The sequence below is a fragment of the Manis javanica genome, chromosome 2 (assembly GCF_040802235.1).
Source record: "Manis javanica isolate MJ-LG chromosome 2, MJ_LKY, whole genome shotgun sequence".
Classification (NCBI taxonomy): domain Eukaryota; kingdom Metazoa; phylum Chordata; class Mammalia; order Pholidota; family Manidae; genus Manis; species Manis javanica.
The window spans coordinates 67992239-68007575 of record NC_133157.1 but is presented as its reverse complement, the minus strand read 5'-3'; the positions used below and the strand labels follow the sequence as shown (position 1 = coordinate 68007575).

The following is a 15337-nucleotide window of genomic DNA, read 5'->3' as shown; positions in this document are numbered from 1 at the left end:
TTCAAAAAAAACTCACCTTTTTGCCTTTGTTGAAATTCTCTATTGTTTCTTAGTTTTCTATTTTTGACTCAAGTTTTATAATTACTGTTTTCTTCAGTGTGTCTACTTTGGATGTACTCTTTATTATTTTCTTTACCTTCTCCATACAATACTTAACATATTTTCAGTCTTTCATAGCTAGTAGATGTGTCGAATGCCCCATTTTAAGCAAAAACTTACTTCTTCACTGCTTCTGCCTGGTTCTGGACCCAGGGCTTGCTGCTTCCAGGCTTACTTGCTATTTGTCTTTCTGCTCCATTTCAGATCAACAAATGTTTACCTTGTCATTGAGGATGGCTATGCCATTTTCCTCATTTTATAATTTGTATATTACTGGTATAAAGTAAAGGTGGTGATTGGAGCATAAATTTATAATGTGATCTTGACACAAGTCTGTAGCTAATCCTTGTACCAGGCCTCCAAATGCAAAAGCCTTTGTTTATGTGAAAAATGTAGCACTCACTGAGAGTCAAGGAGGTTCCAGATGTTGATTCAAAGTCTGTGTTTGTAGGGCTTCAACTTTCAACTTTGGCGCACATGTTATCCTGCAGTGTGTGTGTGTGTGTGTGTGTTGGAGGGGGGAGCCCTTGTTTAGCCTTGCCGCAAATTACATATCTGACCACAGGAAGTGAGGTGGCTAGTTACCATCACAACGTTCACCCTAGGTGACCTACCACTTAACAAGCCCTTTGTCTGTGGAATGATCCGCCAGTGAGGTTTCCAGTTTAAAGAAGGGTTTACATACTGTGGGAACAAGACACAAGTTTCAAATGTTAAAACAAACCTCCAGAGATGGATTTATCCTTGAACTCAGACAGCTGTGCATCCCCCATGAGGAGTACGTGGTAATGTACAGAGATGGAGGTGGGAGCTACACATTCAGGCATTGAATAAATACGAAACCCCAGGCTTCCTGGGATGACAAGTTTACCATTAAATCTGGGTGATGAAAAATATGACTTTACATTAAGGTAGATAGATATATAGACATACAGCATTAAAAGCAAAATTCACCAGAGTTTTAATAGTAAAATACCAGTCTTGACAAGAAAGTGTTGTCCTTTGAGTCAAGCACTTAGAATCTCAGAGGTTCATTCTTCTGGACTGTTAGGATATTTTGATGGATATGTTGGAGAAGAATCATCATTAAGTGAATGAAGTAAAATACAAGGCTAAAAGGTTGAATGAAAATTTCCATTCCCTGCTCATTTATTCACCTCAATCAGATTCCTGTTTTTCTACTTTGTAACCAAGGAGGCCAGAACTCAACTGAGTCAGTGATTAGGATGTTGTTTAAAGCCTGATGGTTTAGTCTTATTGACTTCAAACATTTCTAGTTTATGTAAAAAAAAAACCAAACTGTTCAAAGTGAAAGTACACCCACAGTAGAATATTCTGCCTAGGAATACCTACTGACAATTGTTCCTTTTCTTTCCTTTCATGAATACTAATATATTATTTGCCCCGCCCCAAGTCTTTGATCACTATGTTTTCCAAAGTATAAAACACATGACCTGACAACAGGACAGAATCTTTGAAATTAAGACTGGCCTAGAAAATACCTAATGTACCTTCACTGAAATAATATGCCGCAGAAAAAGACTGATGATTGAAGGGTAGAAAACAGTACATAGCCTTCTACAAAATGATAAAGCAGAAGAATGAAGTCTCCAGTGAGATAATTGTGTCACTACATGTATTAGCATATAGTGAATGGTCGATAAAGGGCAGCCAGAATTCGTCCATACCCTGTTCTCTGCACTTCTCGTTTGCTATCTTTTGGTAATCACCTCCCCCACATTGAATGTTCCCCAGTGTTCTCAGGCTTCTCTCGTACAATAAGGGTTCCTATTGACAGAGGGCCTTACCAGTTATCCTTTCATTCGTTCATCTATTCTTTATTCACCTTCCATTTGTTTTCCTTTATATATTAGCCACTTTCACCATAGATTTTTCACAGCTCTTAAAAAGTTATACCACTTTAATATCAATGATACCTTAATTTTTAAAAAATCCTATGGAGTGGAAAAAAGTCATACCACTTCATTTGCCTTTTTTTTTTTTTTTTGCTGTAACAACTTTTGTAATAAAAAAACTCACTAAATAAATAAGGACAAGAAGTAAAAGTTCTTCACTGAGGTTTCAAACAAACACCTAATCACCAATTTCCTTGACACAATAGTTTATTGTATGGAATACTATTTGGAACACATTTAAATCATAAGCCACATTTGTGTAAACCCAAAATGTTTTATTTTGTGTACATATGCCCCATGAGAGGCCTGATGAAATAGCAGTATCTATGACTCTTGACCTGTTGTGTGCACACACTATATTTTGAAGCACTCTCGTGTTTAACTTTTACTTTGCCCTGGAAGTATTATTCTGAGCTATAATTTTATTTGGAACCCAGGGTGACTGCACATGTCACAAAAAGGTGAAGAAACTGAACAAGGAAGAATAAAAAAGAATAAGTACAGTAAAATTTAAATGCATTGCCTTTTATGTACAAACTATATTTTCAAACTGTTCTTTATTTACCTAAATTTGTTGTCATTGTTCAATTGATATATTTTTCTATCTGTGAAAATTGTTTGGTGTCTTGGGGCATACAACTCAATTTTTTCCCATTAAAATGAGCAGAGATTCTTTTCTTCCAAATAACAGCTTTTCACTTAGCAGAATTTTGAGTGCAAATTAAAGTCATTTAGTGGGAGATGAGTATACTATGAATATACTATGTTCAGACAGAGACTATAACTACGATGCATAGGAAAATCAAAGATGAACTGAACACAGACCTGCCTCAAACTCATGAACTCTGGGTAAGAAACTGATGGGTAAACAGCAGTGAGAAAGAAATCAGTGAGACCAATGCTATACTAAAGATTCAGGGAGTTTGGTGCAGCCACAAAGGGGAGGATGAACTGAAGGTGGGCGCATGAATTTGAGGCAGGAGATAGTTCAGGCTTTGCTTAGTCCTCTCTCCTTCAGCAAAACTACAGTACTTGTAGTTTATTCATTAGTACATTGCAAGGTAGGTTATTAACCTGTCAGAAAGGAAGGTGAGGAGTTGGTGGCTAGTAAGTATCCAACTGTCCACTGGAGAACTGCACTGGACTGGCCCCCAGACAACTCAAACTCAACTCACCCCAAACCCAGTGCTTCATCCTCCCCAACAAATGTGTGTTTTCCAGTTGTGTGATCCAGAAACCCGGGAGACATCCTGAGCCCCTCCCTTGCCCTTCTCTACCAAATCTGATTCCCAAGCCTTGTCAATTTTTCATCCTAAATTTTTCCAGAATCTGCCTACTTCCCTCCATCCCTGGGCTACTATCCTATCTCACGCTGCCTCCACCTCTTCCCTGGACTCTTAGTTCCTATCCCCTATTCGCTTTAAATCATTTTTTAGACTGCAGACAGGGTAGTATTTCTAGAATACAAATTTATGTCTCTTTTTTGGCTAAAGACCTGAATGGCTTGCCATTGCCCTTAGGACAAAGGCCCCATGGATATTCCCAGCCCTCAGGATCTGACCCAGGCCTTCCTTCCCAGCCTCAGCTCCCCTGCTGCCTTCCCATGTGCCCTTCTTTCAGTCCCTTACAGGCCCCGTGATCTCTCACCTGAGGACCTTTGCACTTGCTGTCCTCTTCCTGGAACATTCCTCCACCCATTTCCTCTCCTGCTTGCTTAACTCCTACTCAGCTTAGTTCTCAATCCCTGTCTGATCCTCTGACAAGGTGAGGGACCCCGGCTAGCTTTTCTTTCTCAGGACCCTTTAATCCTTCTGTAATCGCACTGGATTGCAATCCGTTGTTTCCTCCCGTTTTAGACTGTAGGACTGGAAAAGCAGGGCTCATGTGTGTCTTCTTCACCATTGTACCCCTAGTGCCAAGTCCAATGGCTGGCATATAGGGGAGGCCCAATCTATTGGTGAATGAATGGCTTCCTATATGAGTTATGTAGAAAATTACCTATGGGCTCCATGCTTTTTAAATCAGGAAATAGTCTATTAAGAACATTTTAGACAAGTGTGGCAAGCATGGGGGAGGTATGCCTAAAAATGCTTCATCCTCAAGCAGGCTGTCCTTGGTCCCTAAAGGGCTGGAGTGTTGGTCGGGGCTCCCTGTGAGGCCCCTCTACTTCCTCTCCATATCACCTCCCTACATCCTTCAATGACATGGCTGCCCTCTAGCCCTTCCTATAATGTAATCACCCTGCCAAAACATTCAGACCCTCCTCTGAATTCCTCTCCCTTCCCTTCCTGTTGCTGGGTTACTTGGAGCCAGTGTGAGGAGTAGTATCTTCCTCTAGGAGCCCAACACCTGGGAATCAATCTGTTGCACCTCACAAAACCCCATGTGCTGCTGAGTGTCTGATTCACCATTTTTTCTGTACCTACAAGATACAGAAAGAACAATAAGATAAATGTAATGAGAGACCAGATATATAAAAACAAAGCAATAATATGAATTTTATGACAACCAATTTATTCCCCAGTCAGATCTCTTTACTTCTTTAAGGGTGAGGTAGGGAAATTACATATCGGAGACCAGGGAGGGTTTCTAATCTGACTCTGGGTTGGCAGACTAGAGAACCAGTCTCTGCCTTTGCTTTTGGATCTGTCTAGACTTCCTAGAAATCTCAGGAACTTGCTTGACAGCACCATAACCGCTTTGTGTTTCCCAGGCAACTCCCTGCATCTAAGTAGTTCAAATTGATATAAACTTTGTGGAGAGCAGTATGGCCACTCACAGCGGCCCTGGCCTTTTCCTCATTGCTCTCAGCTCCATTCTCGCCCCTCCATGCTCTGCTCTGCAGGACCCACTGCATAATTTGCAGGGCCAGTACAAAACAAAAATGCAAGGTACCCTTGTTCAAAAAGTATTAAGAATTTCAAGAGAGTGACAGCACAGGACTCTTCTAAGGATGGGGCTCTGGGCAAATGCACAGATGGAAGGTCTACAAGGCTGACCTTGCTGGTCTGCATCAGGTGGAGTTGGGCCCTGCAAACCCCTTTTCCAGACCTTGCCGTCTTACTTCTGATTTGGTTCAGTCAATGGGAGGCTTCTTACAACTACTAATCTAGGGGTTATCTCGCCTTCCCCTTTTTGCCCCTTCAGCCTTTCCAACAGTAGTAATCATTTCTCAAACTAGGTCCCCCGATTGAAACAATTAGCATGGTTTCTACTTCTCTGTTGGGACACTGGCTGACAAAGTAGCTAAATTCTTAAAATGATCTCTACCCATTGACCCAGCTATTCCAACTTCTGCAGATTTATATTAAGGATAAAATCAGGGAGTAGGAAAAGATCTAGCCATAATATTGTTTATTAGAGCATTGTCTGTAAGAGCAGGACACTGGAAATAACCTAATTCCTAAATATTCAACAATGCATCTGTTAATAATAAGATAGGGAAGACAAATATTAATGGAACAGAATGCAATATTAAATTAAGAAATGGGCTCAAATATGTATGGAAATTTAGTATATCGCTCAAGTAGTTATCTCAAGGACATTACAAGAAAAGAAAATTACAGACCAATACCTCTCATGAACATAATATAAAATTCCTTAACAAAGTATTAGCAAAGAGAATCAAGCAATATATACAAAGGATAATAAATTATGACCAAGTGAGGTTTAATCCCAGAAATGCAAGGTTGATATTGATATAACATTCAAAAGTATTAATACAATTCATACATTAACAGAATAAAGGCAAAATGGTTATGATCATCTCCATAGAGAAAGAAAAAGCACTTGTCAAAATCCATGATAAAAACACTCAACAAACGAGCAATAGAAGGGTACTTTCTTAATTTGATAAAGGATATCTACAACCTACAGCTAACATCATTCTTAATGATTATGGTATCCTAGGCAACCCCATACATGGCAGAGTAGTCCAAACTGGCATCAACTTTGTGGAGAGTAATCCGGTAATACATGGCCAGCTGGCCATTTTCTGTCTGCTCTCAGGTAAGATCAAGCAAGGCAAAGATGCCCACTCCCCCTGCTTCAGCCAACATTTTACTGGAGGTTTTAGCAAGGACAATGAGGTAAAAAAGTGAAATAAAAGGTAAACACTCAGAAAAAAGAAGAAAAACTGTATTCAGAGATGATATGATTATCCATGTAAAAAAAATAAATACATGTGATTGGAACAATTGGATATCATTTGTAAGAAAATTAAATTGGGTACACATTTCACAGATTATACCAAAAATTTTTTAAATAGATCAATGGAAATGTAAAGGCACTAGAGGAAACCATGGAACAATTATTTTATAATACGAATGTGGAAGGCCTTTCTAATCATGAAATAACAACTAGAAGTTTAAAAAGTGATAAATATAACAACTATAACAACAAAACTGCCATATGGCAAAAACACAATAAGCAAAGTTAAAAAACAAATGACAAATTGGGCAAAATATTTGTGACTCATATCACAGACAAAGGGGTAATAACCTAGGTTGGAAAGACTATAGGGAAAAAACCTAGTGTGACAGGAAATGGGCAACAGCTGTGGCTAAAAGAGGACAATATCAAAAGTTCTCAAACATGAAAAGATTCTCAACCTTACCCTAATGACAGAATGAAAATTAAAAGCACCCTGAAATAGCATTTTTGGCAATCAGATTGGCAATGGTCAAACACGTTTTCATTCTACATATTGATGAGGAGGTGCAGAAACAGACACCATTCTGGAAACTGATTCACTAATACATTGCTAGTAGGAGCACATAAATAGGGACAACTTTGGGGAAAGTGATGTGACATCTATCAAAATTACAAACGCACATGCCTTTTAACCCAGCATTACATCTCAAGAACTTTATCCTACAGGTACCTTGCCTCAGTGTGAAAGAAGGTTACTTTCAGTAGTATTTCTTGAAATTCCAAAGACCCAGTCTAACTGAAATGCTGAGCAGCAGGGGACTTGTTAAATAAATTATGGTATATATCAGAATTCTATGACAGCCCTTAAACATGAAGAAATTATATATATTGATCTATAGTGAACCTCAAGATATATTATTAACTTAATAAAGGAAGGTACAGAACTCTTAACTGTGTAAAAATATGAGCAAGATACACATATGTGCTTGGATATATAAAAAATATGTTGGGAAGGATTTACCAAAAAAAGAAAAAGATAATATTTAGTTGCTCTCGGGAAGGGGTAGATAGCTAAAGAAGTTGGAAAAGGGATTTTTTCATTACACACCCTTTTATACTTTTGTCACTGAACAATGTGTTTACTTGTTCAAAAGATAATTTATTTTTTAAAATAAGGTAGAAGTATGTAAAATAAATGTGGAAAACTTCATAGAAAATTGTCAGCTGGAATATATATATATATAGATAGATAGATAGATTTTTTTAATATACATATAAAATATGTAGAGCCAGATCTTTCATTTTTAAGAAATGCATAGGTGTGCATAACTGAATCCATTTGTATCATATTCCCTGGCTGCTTCACACCTGCCACACACCTGTGTGTTTCATGGTCAGCCTGAGATTTGGGAGTTTATGTCCAGAATTTGGGGCCCCTCCTCTTCCCCTCTCTCTCCTCTGGGATTTCTTCCCTTACTTTCCAGTATGTGTGTCAAAACTTATTTGGCACTTCAGGCCAATAAGACTGTTTGCTTTCTATCAACGTTTTAAACATGTCAAATGGCACAGATTAGAGCCTAAAGTCCATAATAAGCAGGCAACTCTGAGATGTTTGCAGCTAAGGAAAAATGGCAAATGGAGTAATACCTGAGAGGGATATGGGGCTAAGAGGATATGCACACACATATATTCATAAAAAGACAGGAGGGAGTACACCATGTTTTTTGCTGAAGAGAATGTTTAGAGAGACAACTGATGAGCCAGGAGATGAGGGAATAATCACAGGAGCAGTCATTAAATAGTCAAGAGGGTACGGGACCATGGTGCCATGTGGAAGGGCTTGCCTCGGAATAGGAACATACATCCATGTGACGGTGGGAAGGCTGAGATGAAAGCCCAGGTGGTGGGAGAATGAGGCCATTCTTGTGAAACTGCTTCTATTTTCTCAGTGAAATAAACCCAGTTTTCATCTCAGAGTGCAGAAAGGGAGAGGTGTTGGATTTTTGAGGATAGAAGGTGCAATGTAGTCATTTCAGAGTGTGAGAGTGTAAGCCGACTAGGGAAAGGCAGAAGGGCAGTGTGGAGAGCCCACCTGAGATTTAGGATGGTAAATTTAGTGACTATGGTTAGCAAGGTTGTTTTTGTCCAGAGTATGAAGCTCAACAGAATATGGGGTTTTGCTAGGCAGGTGGTCCCACCAACAAGGAAGTGCAAGGTGAGTGCACAGGAATGATACAGTGATAAAGCACAAAATCTAAGCTGGGAAGGAGGTAGGTAAGAATATAAGAGCAATGATGAACAGTGAAAATGTAGATGGAAGTAAAAAAAAAAAATAGGACAAAGAGTTATCCAAATAGTTATTCAATAATCTAGAAGGGAAAGAGGTGTTGGTCAGGGAACCGTATGCTGGAAATGAAACATGCCGAGTGGTGGTCTTACTTGGTGATGAAAAGGCTCAGCAGGGGGTGGAAGGGAAAATGATTGCAGTTCAGACGCTAGTGTTTCAGATGGGTCATTTCATTATTCTACCAGGCTGCCCAATCTAAATGGGTGGGAGTGTTAACAGGCGTGGGGTCGGGGTAGGGGACAGGGGGTCAGGTGCCACCACCTCCAGAGGATGAGGAGGGTGCACAGATGCTGGAGAAGACAGCAGCAAATGGGGTGGTACAATCTGGTGGCAGGTGCTTCAGAGCAGCTGGAGGAGGCCGAGGAGAAAGAGTCTTACTTGAGTAATAATCGTCCAGCTGTGGGTGGACCCTGTTCTGTTCTGAATTCTACTCTCTCGTATCTCAATCAGCTCCTTCCCTTCTCTGGCAGCTGAAAGGCCATCCAGGGTGAGGGATTTATTCAGGGTCCTGGGGTCAGAAGGAAACTTGCAAACAGTGGGACTTTTATTCCTCCTGTGCTACCAAAATACTAAGGCAATGTTTTGGATATTTAAAAGAACATTTAAAACGCCCTTGTTTGTTTCTGCCTCTGTGCAACACTTGTGCCACCCAAGGACAGGGGGCTGGTAACCATGGCAGTGGAGCAGAGTGGTGGTGAAGAGGTGGATTTTAAATGGGGTGAACTTCAGGCAGGCTGCACCCAGAGCTCACCCTCACGGTCTCCTCAGAGTTCTTTGTTCATTCAGCTTACTGAGCCAAAGAGGCTGAATTCTTCCCTGCTAGGAAGCAAGCTTTGAAAGGGAAGGTTTTGCCAGACTCCATACGGAGAGGGTATGTCCCTAGGAGCAGGTTCCCGGCTCTGCCTGAAAAACCTTGGTTTACAGAGAACTCTGGGCCCCTCACCAACCGGACAGCCTGGGATGGCAAATAAGCCAGCTCTGCAGCATCCTGGATGCCGAGATCCTACACAGTCAGTTCTCTCACTAGCCCTCCCCAGACAGGTGGCCACGCATGGGGGGGGGTGCCCAAAGCCCTGGCCAAAAAGGCTTCCAGGCAGGGCCCCCACAGGATGGTAGCTGCTGCCAAAGGGGGAGAGGAAGTGGGAAGGAGGCAGCCACCTCTTCTACATTCCTGGATGGGGAGCCCCAAGCACCTTTCTTTCCAGTACAGAGAAGTGCCCCAAGCAGACACAGGGCACTTCAGGGCAGGGCAGGGCCAGCCCGGGTCACAGCTCGGGTCCAGGGGAAGTCTCATGACTGCAGTGTTCTGCTGCAGGTTTCCCAGCTGCTCCAGGCTGCGTGGGGCAGCGGGGGCGAGGAGGAGGGAGGGGTAAGAGGAGGGAAGTAAACAGGAGACCACAGAGAGAGCCAGTTCCCTGCGCTCAGAGAACACCAGCCGCCTCCGGTCCCCGGTGGGTGGCTGTATGTGTGGAAATGGAACTGGGAGGGGAAGGGAGAGAGGGAAGGGTAAGCATGCACTGCTCGGCCACTATCCACCCACCTCGCCTTTCCCGACCCTCCAGCCCACACTCCGAGCGGAGAAGAGGGCGGAAGAGGGCTCACCCAGCGCTCCCCACCCCATACGCCTAGTTGGTTCAGCTGTCGGTGAATCAGACACCATCTCAGCAACTCGTCACCTGCGCTCGGGAGAACAGGGGGCGGCCTTGGGGTGGGGGTGGGGGTGGGGGGTTGTATAAGTGGAAGACTCAGTACTGGCCAGGGCCTGGGGTGACGTGACGCCTGGGGCTGGGAAGAAGGGGTGTCTACCTTGCAACACCACACACATCTCGACCCTGTCCCCGAGACACTGGGGTGGCGGCGAGGATGTGGGGGCACAGCCAAAGTGGGAATTAGAAGCAGAGACTTGGCTGCGAGGGGGGTGGGACCGTACTGCGGCGAGAAGGGACGGAGTGCAGGCTGGCGGGGGCCGCGGGGCAGGCAGGAGCCTGCCCGCGCGGGGTTATGCGAGGTAACAGCGAGCGGAGGGAGGGAGGCGGCGGGGGCCGCGGGCCGGGGTGTCTGGCGCTCGTTGGACAAAGAGATGATGAAACGTGAGCGCTATATTTACCAAGGGGGTGGAGACCGGGCGTAGGGGGGGCGGGGGTAAAAAGGACAAACTGTTCCACAACAACCACAGGAAACACAGCCCATCTGACTCACCGGGAGGGCTGCACGACCCCCTCGCAGGCTTAGCCCGGAAGCCGGCGCCGGGCTGGAAAACGGGGATGCACTCCGGACAGACCGAACCTGGGCGCTGTGGCTGGGAAATGGGTTAATTTACATAAATAAAGTCACCTTAGGTCCAAGGGCTGCGTGCGTGTCTTTTGTGGGGCAGGAGAGCGGAATGCAGGAATGTTTCCTAACGCCGAGGCCCGACCTGCGCGGGAGATACTTGCCTGCAAACTGAGCACGATTCCTGCAAAGTCATCTCCTTCACAACCCCGCCAGGCGGTCTGCCGGCCTGCCCTGCCCCACCCCGGGGGCGGACAGCAGCCCCCACAAACCCCCTCCCGCCCCCCGCTATCCTCAGCTCTGCTCCCAGCGCCGAGAGTTGGGGTGCGGTGTCTGCTATATTTAGAGGCTGATGTCATCCCGACACCCTACTCCGCAGTGTTCCCAGGAGGGACCGCAGGGCAGGTTTTCCTCTTCCTCGCGGGCATGGGGGATGGGGAAGGTGCCTCTCGTCCCTCCCCCCAACTCCCCGCAGCTACATACACACGCACGCACACGCAAACACCTGTATTATCCCCGGAGAATTTAAAATAAAAAATGCAACCTAGCTAGAGTTATGAAACAGGGCGGAGAGGGCGGTACCCGCACGCGAAGGGCACAAACCCACGGCCTTGGGACGCTGGGGACCAACAGCCGGCACCCGCCCACTACCACCCCTTCCCGCCCGCCCCACCTCCCGTGGCGGGTGGGGTGGGCTAATTTCAAGGTTAGCTCACGTGGGCGCGGGCGCCCGGAGCTCCTTGCACGAGTTTGGGGCGGGTCCCTCACCCCCCAATCTAGGGCAGTTTGTTCAACTGCAGTAAAGAGAGCTTGATGTTCCAGCAGGGAAGGGATTTCTGAGAACTGGGACTGTCCTCAGATGAACTCGCCTCCTCCGGCGGCTGCAGCGGCGGCCGCCTGCGGAAGACTTTTTAAAAGGGCGATGCCGAGCCAGGGCGCGCAGTGGCTGCGCCGCCCGCCAGTCTGCGGCCGGCGTCAAGGGCCCGCCCAAGAGCGCGGGCGATTCACAGTGAGCTGCGCGGGGCTTCTCGGAGCGCTGGGGGCTGCGAGCTAAACTTATCCTCCTGCATATGCATGAGCGGGTGGCCTTTCTGCTTGGCAAAGGAGAGGCCTGGAGTTTCACGAAGGCCAGGTGGAGCGACAGCAAAGTAGGGCGTCGTGCAAGTTTTCTCGCGGACCGGAGTCCTCCCTCTATAGTTTTTAGGTGTGAACTGTCTTTTTGGCCACGGGCGATTCACCAGATAGGGCTTTACCCGATTGTATTTCAAATCTAGGAACACAGCCAGTGTTGGAAGGCCGATCCCTTTCAGCCCCACCCCCTCAAACACACCACCTTCCCCTAATTCCCCAGCTTTCACTAAACGTACACTGCCTTTCCCCACAATATACCCTAAAAGGGCGTGCGTGAGGCCGCTGAAGCTGTAGGGCCTGGGTCGTGAAAGCAGTCTGAAGCCAGCTCAGAGTGAGGTCCCACACGTGATCCCCATCCCCCGGCGGGCCATCTGTTCTCCTTCCTTCCCGCCTGGAGGCTGCCAGCTCTGCCCAGCCCCGTCCTCGCTTCCCAGCAGGAAACAGTGAGAAAAGCCAGAGTTGGCGGAACCCACTACCTACAGTGCGATTTTAACCTAAACCTCCCTGGGCCTTGGGTAGGGACGAGACACGGCAGAACGTATTTTAAATTAAGCTCCAGGGATTAGCTCCACCTGGTGAGTTGGGGCAACTCTGCCCTGAGTTTAGGGAGTGGCCGGGGAATGGCCTGCACGCCTGAAAGACCTCTAGCTAAGGGTGGAAAATTTGCCTTGGAAAAGGTAGGGAATTTTTAACCCCTTCCCGACCCCCCAGGCCACTTCCCACAAACTAGCTTGAAAAAAAAAAAAGTGAGACCATGAAATTAAGAAGAAAGGATTTACAGGATTTGGGAACAAATTTATATTTGTGTCTGCTTGTTGTATTAAATATTGATTTAAAGTAGTCTGGTCTTCACCACCATAAAGAGCTGTATTTGTGGATGCACAGCAGATGAGGTGTTGTTTAAAGAACCCAGGTTTTCCCCCCGATTTTTTTTTATTTTAATAAAAATGAATCTTGCCCAGAGATTTCCCCAGGATTATTTATTTAATCCCTAGAGTATCTGGAGTTTGGAAAGAACTACATAGCCGTATTAATCTAATCCCACTAATCAAAAGATAAACAGCTCTAAGAGGTCACACAGCTCATCCCAGGCCCAGAAGGCCAGTTGCCTGCCCCATGCCAGTCTAAAGAAACGCTGAAAAGATGGGCTCACTGTAGGCAGGCACTCCCGCTTACTGGAGGTGACAATAATGATTATTTTAGGATGCACAGAAAATAAGACTTTTATGTTCTAGCAATGGGCCCATAAGCCTTTTTTCTTGAGAAAGTGGATAATAAAGCTAAGGCTTAAGCAGAATTTAGAGAGGAAAATGGACACTTAGAAACTTGAAGCACAGTTATAGTGCTCCTCCCAGTTGGTTTGTGTGGATTTGAAGTGTGTAATTAAAAAGGCTAACTTGGGGGAAAACAAAGCTCTTCTATATATGTATATAACATAATATATATTTTCCTAGTAAATTATTCATTGTAATTAGGAATGATTTATATTAATGTGGGATAATTTAATGCCAGAATTTTAATGGGACAATTATATGCTGGCAAAACAGCATAAACTGGTTTTAATCATAAAGCTATTATAATACCCATCCCAGCACAGCAAGGAAACCCTGTTGTTGAAAATACAAGAAAAAACCTCTAATGTAGGAATAATGACTTGTTGATAGGAGTTATTTATATATATATATATATATATATATTCATGTATAGACATATATATGTATTTGTTTTTGACATATAGACCTCACTGAGGACAGACTGTCTCTTCATTTCTGTATTCCCCATGCTTAGCTCATTGACAGAAACAAATATCTGGACAATGAATGAATAGAAAAGGTGAAAGCTTTCTACAGTTCTAGAATTGCAGGGTTTAAAAAAGATACTCCAAATCAAGTCAAGCAGCAATTATATTTGTAAATGTATGAGAGAAATACATGTCGATGAAATCTCAGTTTTCTTTTATTACTTTTGTAACTGAAATGAATGAGTTGGAAGAGTTCAGGGTTTATGTGCAGTCCAAACAAAATTAAAGGGAATTAAAGAGGACAATAACTAAGGGGAGGAGTTTATATTTTTAAAAAAAACAACTGTGATGATTGAGCTATTCAAGTTCCTAGATTACAATCTTCAGGTAAAGATACTTTCCTTCTTTTCTGGAATAACCCCAATGTTAATTCTAGGACTGTTTGAAGGTGTCTAGTGCAATGCCAGTCCCAGAGGCTATACAGGCCATATTATAGGGACCCTGGACAGATTCTGCTAGTGTATTTGTGCTGGACTTGAAGAGGCAAGCAAAGGTGCGGTTTTCTGAGTGATTGTGTATCCCTGGGGACAGAGTTTGTCCCAGAAAAATCATGAAGTAGGCAAACTCCCCTGGGTTTCAGTGAATTCTTTTCTGAAATTAAGGGGATTGAAATACAAGAAGTCTAAGATGGCTCCACTCTTATACTATGATACATCTACCTTACTCTGATGGGGATAGGGGTGGAAATGATCCTGTTCTTGGTTGACCATCACACCCTTTCTATACTTGCCTTTCCCATGTAGTCACTTACTATAGTATCTTCCTATTCCACTGCAAAAGCAACGTTAAAATAAACTACACTAGCTTTCAAACTGGGAGGGTGAATTTGGGAGCCTTCCTTAGAAACCAGGAATTTGGTGTAATTGTCTCAAAACTTAACAAAGGATAACAGACAATGGGGGTCATGGTTGGACCTCAGTGGGTCTGCATCATATAGCAGCAGGTACCTCTCACACCCAGTGAGGAAAGTCAATGCATTTTTAATCAATTGTGCTGACACTATGCCTTCTGCAAGGGACATTACCCCTAGAATATTTTCTCAGCTATCAAGATGGAAAACAACCTCATCCTTCACTCTGAGGGAGAGGCAAACTGAGTTAATCAGACTCTAGGACTCATGCTAATTGTTGATCAAGTAATGCCACAATTTTCAATGGCTAAGTATCCCTGGCTGGTTCCAGTTCTTAAGAATCTGTTTGGCACAGTTAATATTTCACAAAACCAAAGAGCTCAGTTGTTGTTAAGCTCAAAGAGCTGGGCATCAGGAGGTTTATGGTTTCAGTTGAGTTTTGTCACTATCTACCTGATAAGGTAGACATGCGACTTCTCTGTGTCTCTGTCTCCACATTTGTGAAATGAGGCAGGGAAACACTCTAACAACCATGCAGGGGTCTGTGGAAAGAAAATGAGCTAAGAATGGTGTGTTGTTTTTTTTTTTAAGTTATACGAATGAGGGACTTTATCTGCATTTATTTGAAAGTGGGTTGAAGTAGCTTCAAAGCAAAGCTAAAATAGCTTACTTGGAATAAACTTCAGTAGGGAAGGAGAGGAATAGAGAGATACCACAAAGGCAAAGAGGGACTGTTTCAGGGTAAGAATAGCCAGACAAGGAAGACTATG

At 44.1% G+C, this 15337-nt stretch overlaps 2 long non-coding RNA genes across 3 annotated transcripts; one reads left to right on the top strand and one right to left on the bottom strand.

The window, feature by feature from the left end:
* Positions 1 to 8668: 8668 nt before the first annotated feature.
* On the bottom strand, positions 8669 to 11356 carry LOC140847701 (uncharacterized). 2 transcript variants are annotated; one of them, XR_012127751.1, is made up of 4 exons: positions 10714 to 11356; positions 10117 to 10216; positions 9708 to 9848; positions 8669 to 8862 (listed from the first exon to the last, which is right to left on the bottom strand). It is a non-coding gene; the product is annotated as an uncharacterized lncRNA (long non-coding RNA). The 2 variants fall into 2 exon arrangements; XR_012127750.1 differs by lacking the exon at positions 10117 to 10216.
* LOC108391604 (uncharacterized) lies at positions 10223 to 10981 on the top strand. Its single transcript, XR_001851802.3, has 2 exons — positions 10223 to 10522; positions 10691 to 10981. It is a non-coding gene; the product is annotated as an uncharacterized lncRNA (long non-coding RNA).
* Positions 11357 to 15337: the final 3981 nt, after the last annotated feature.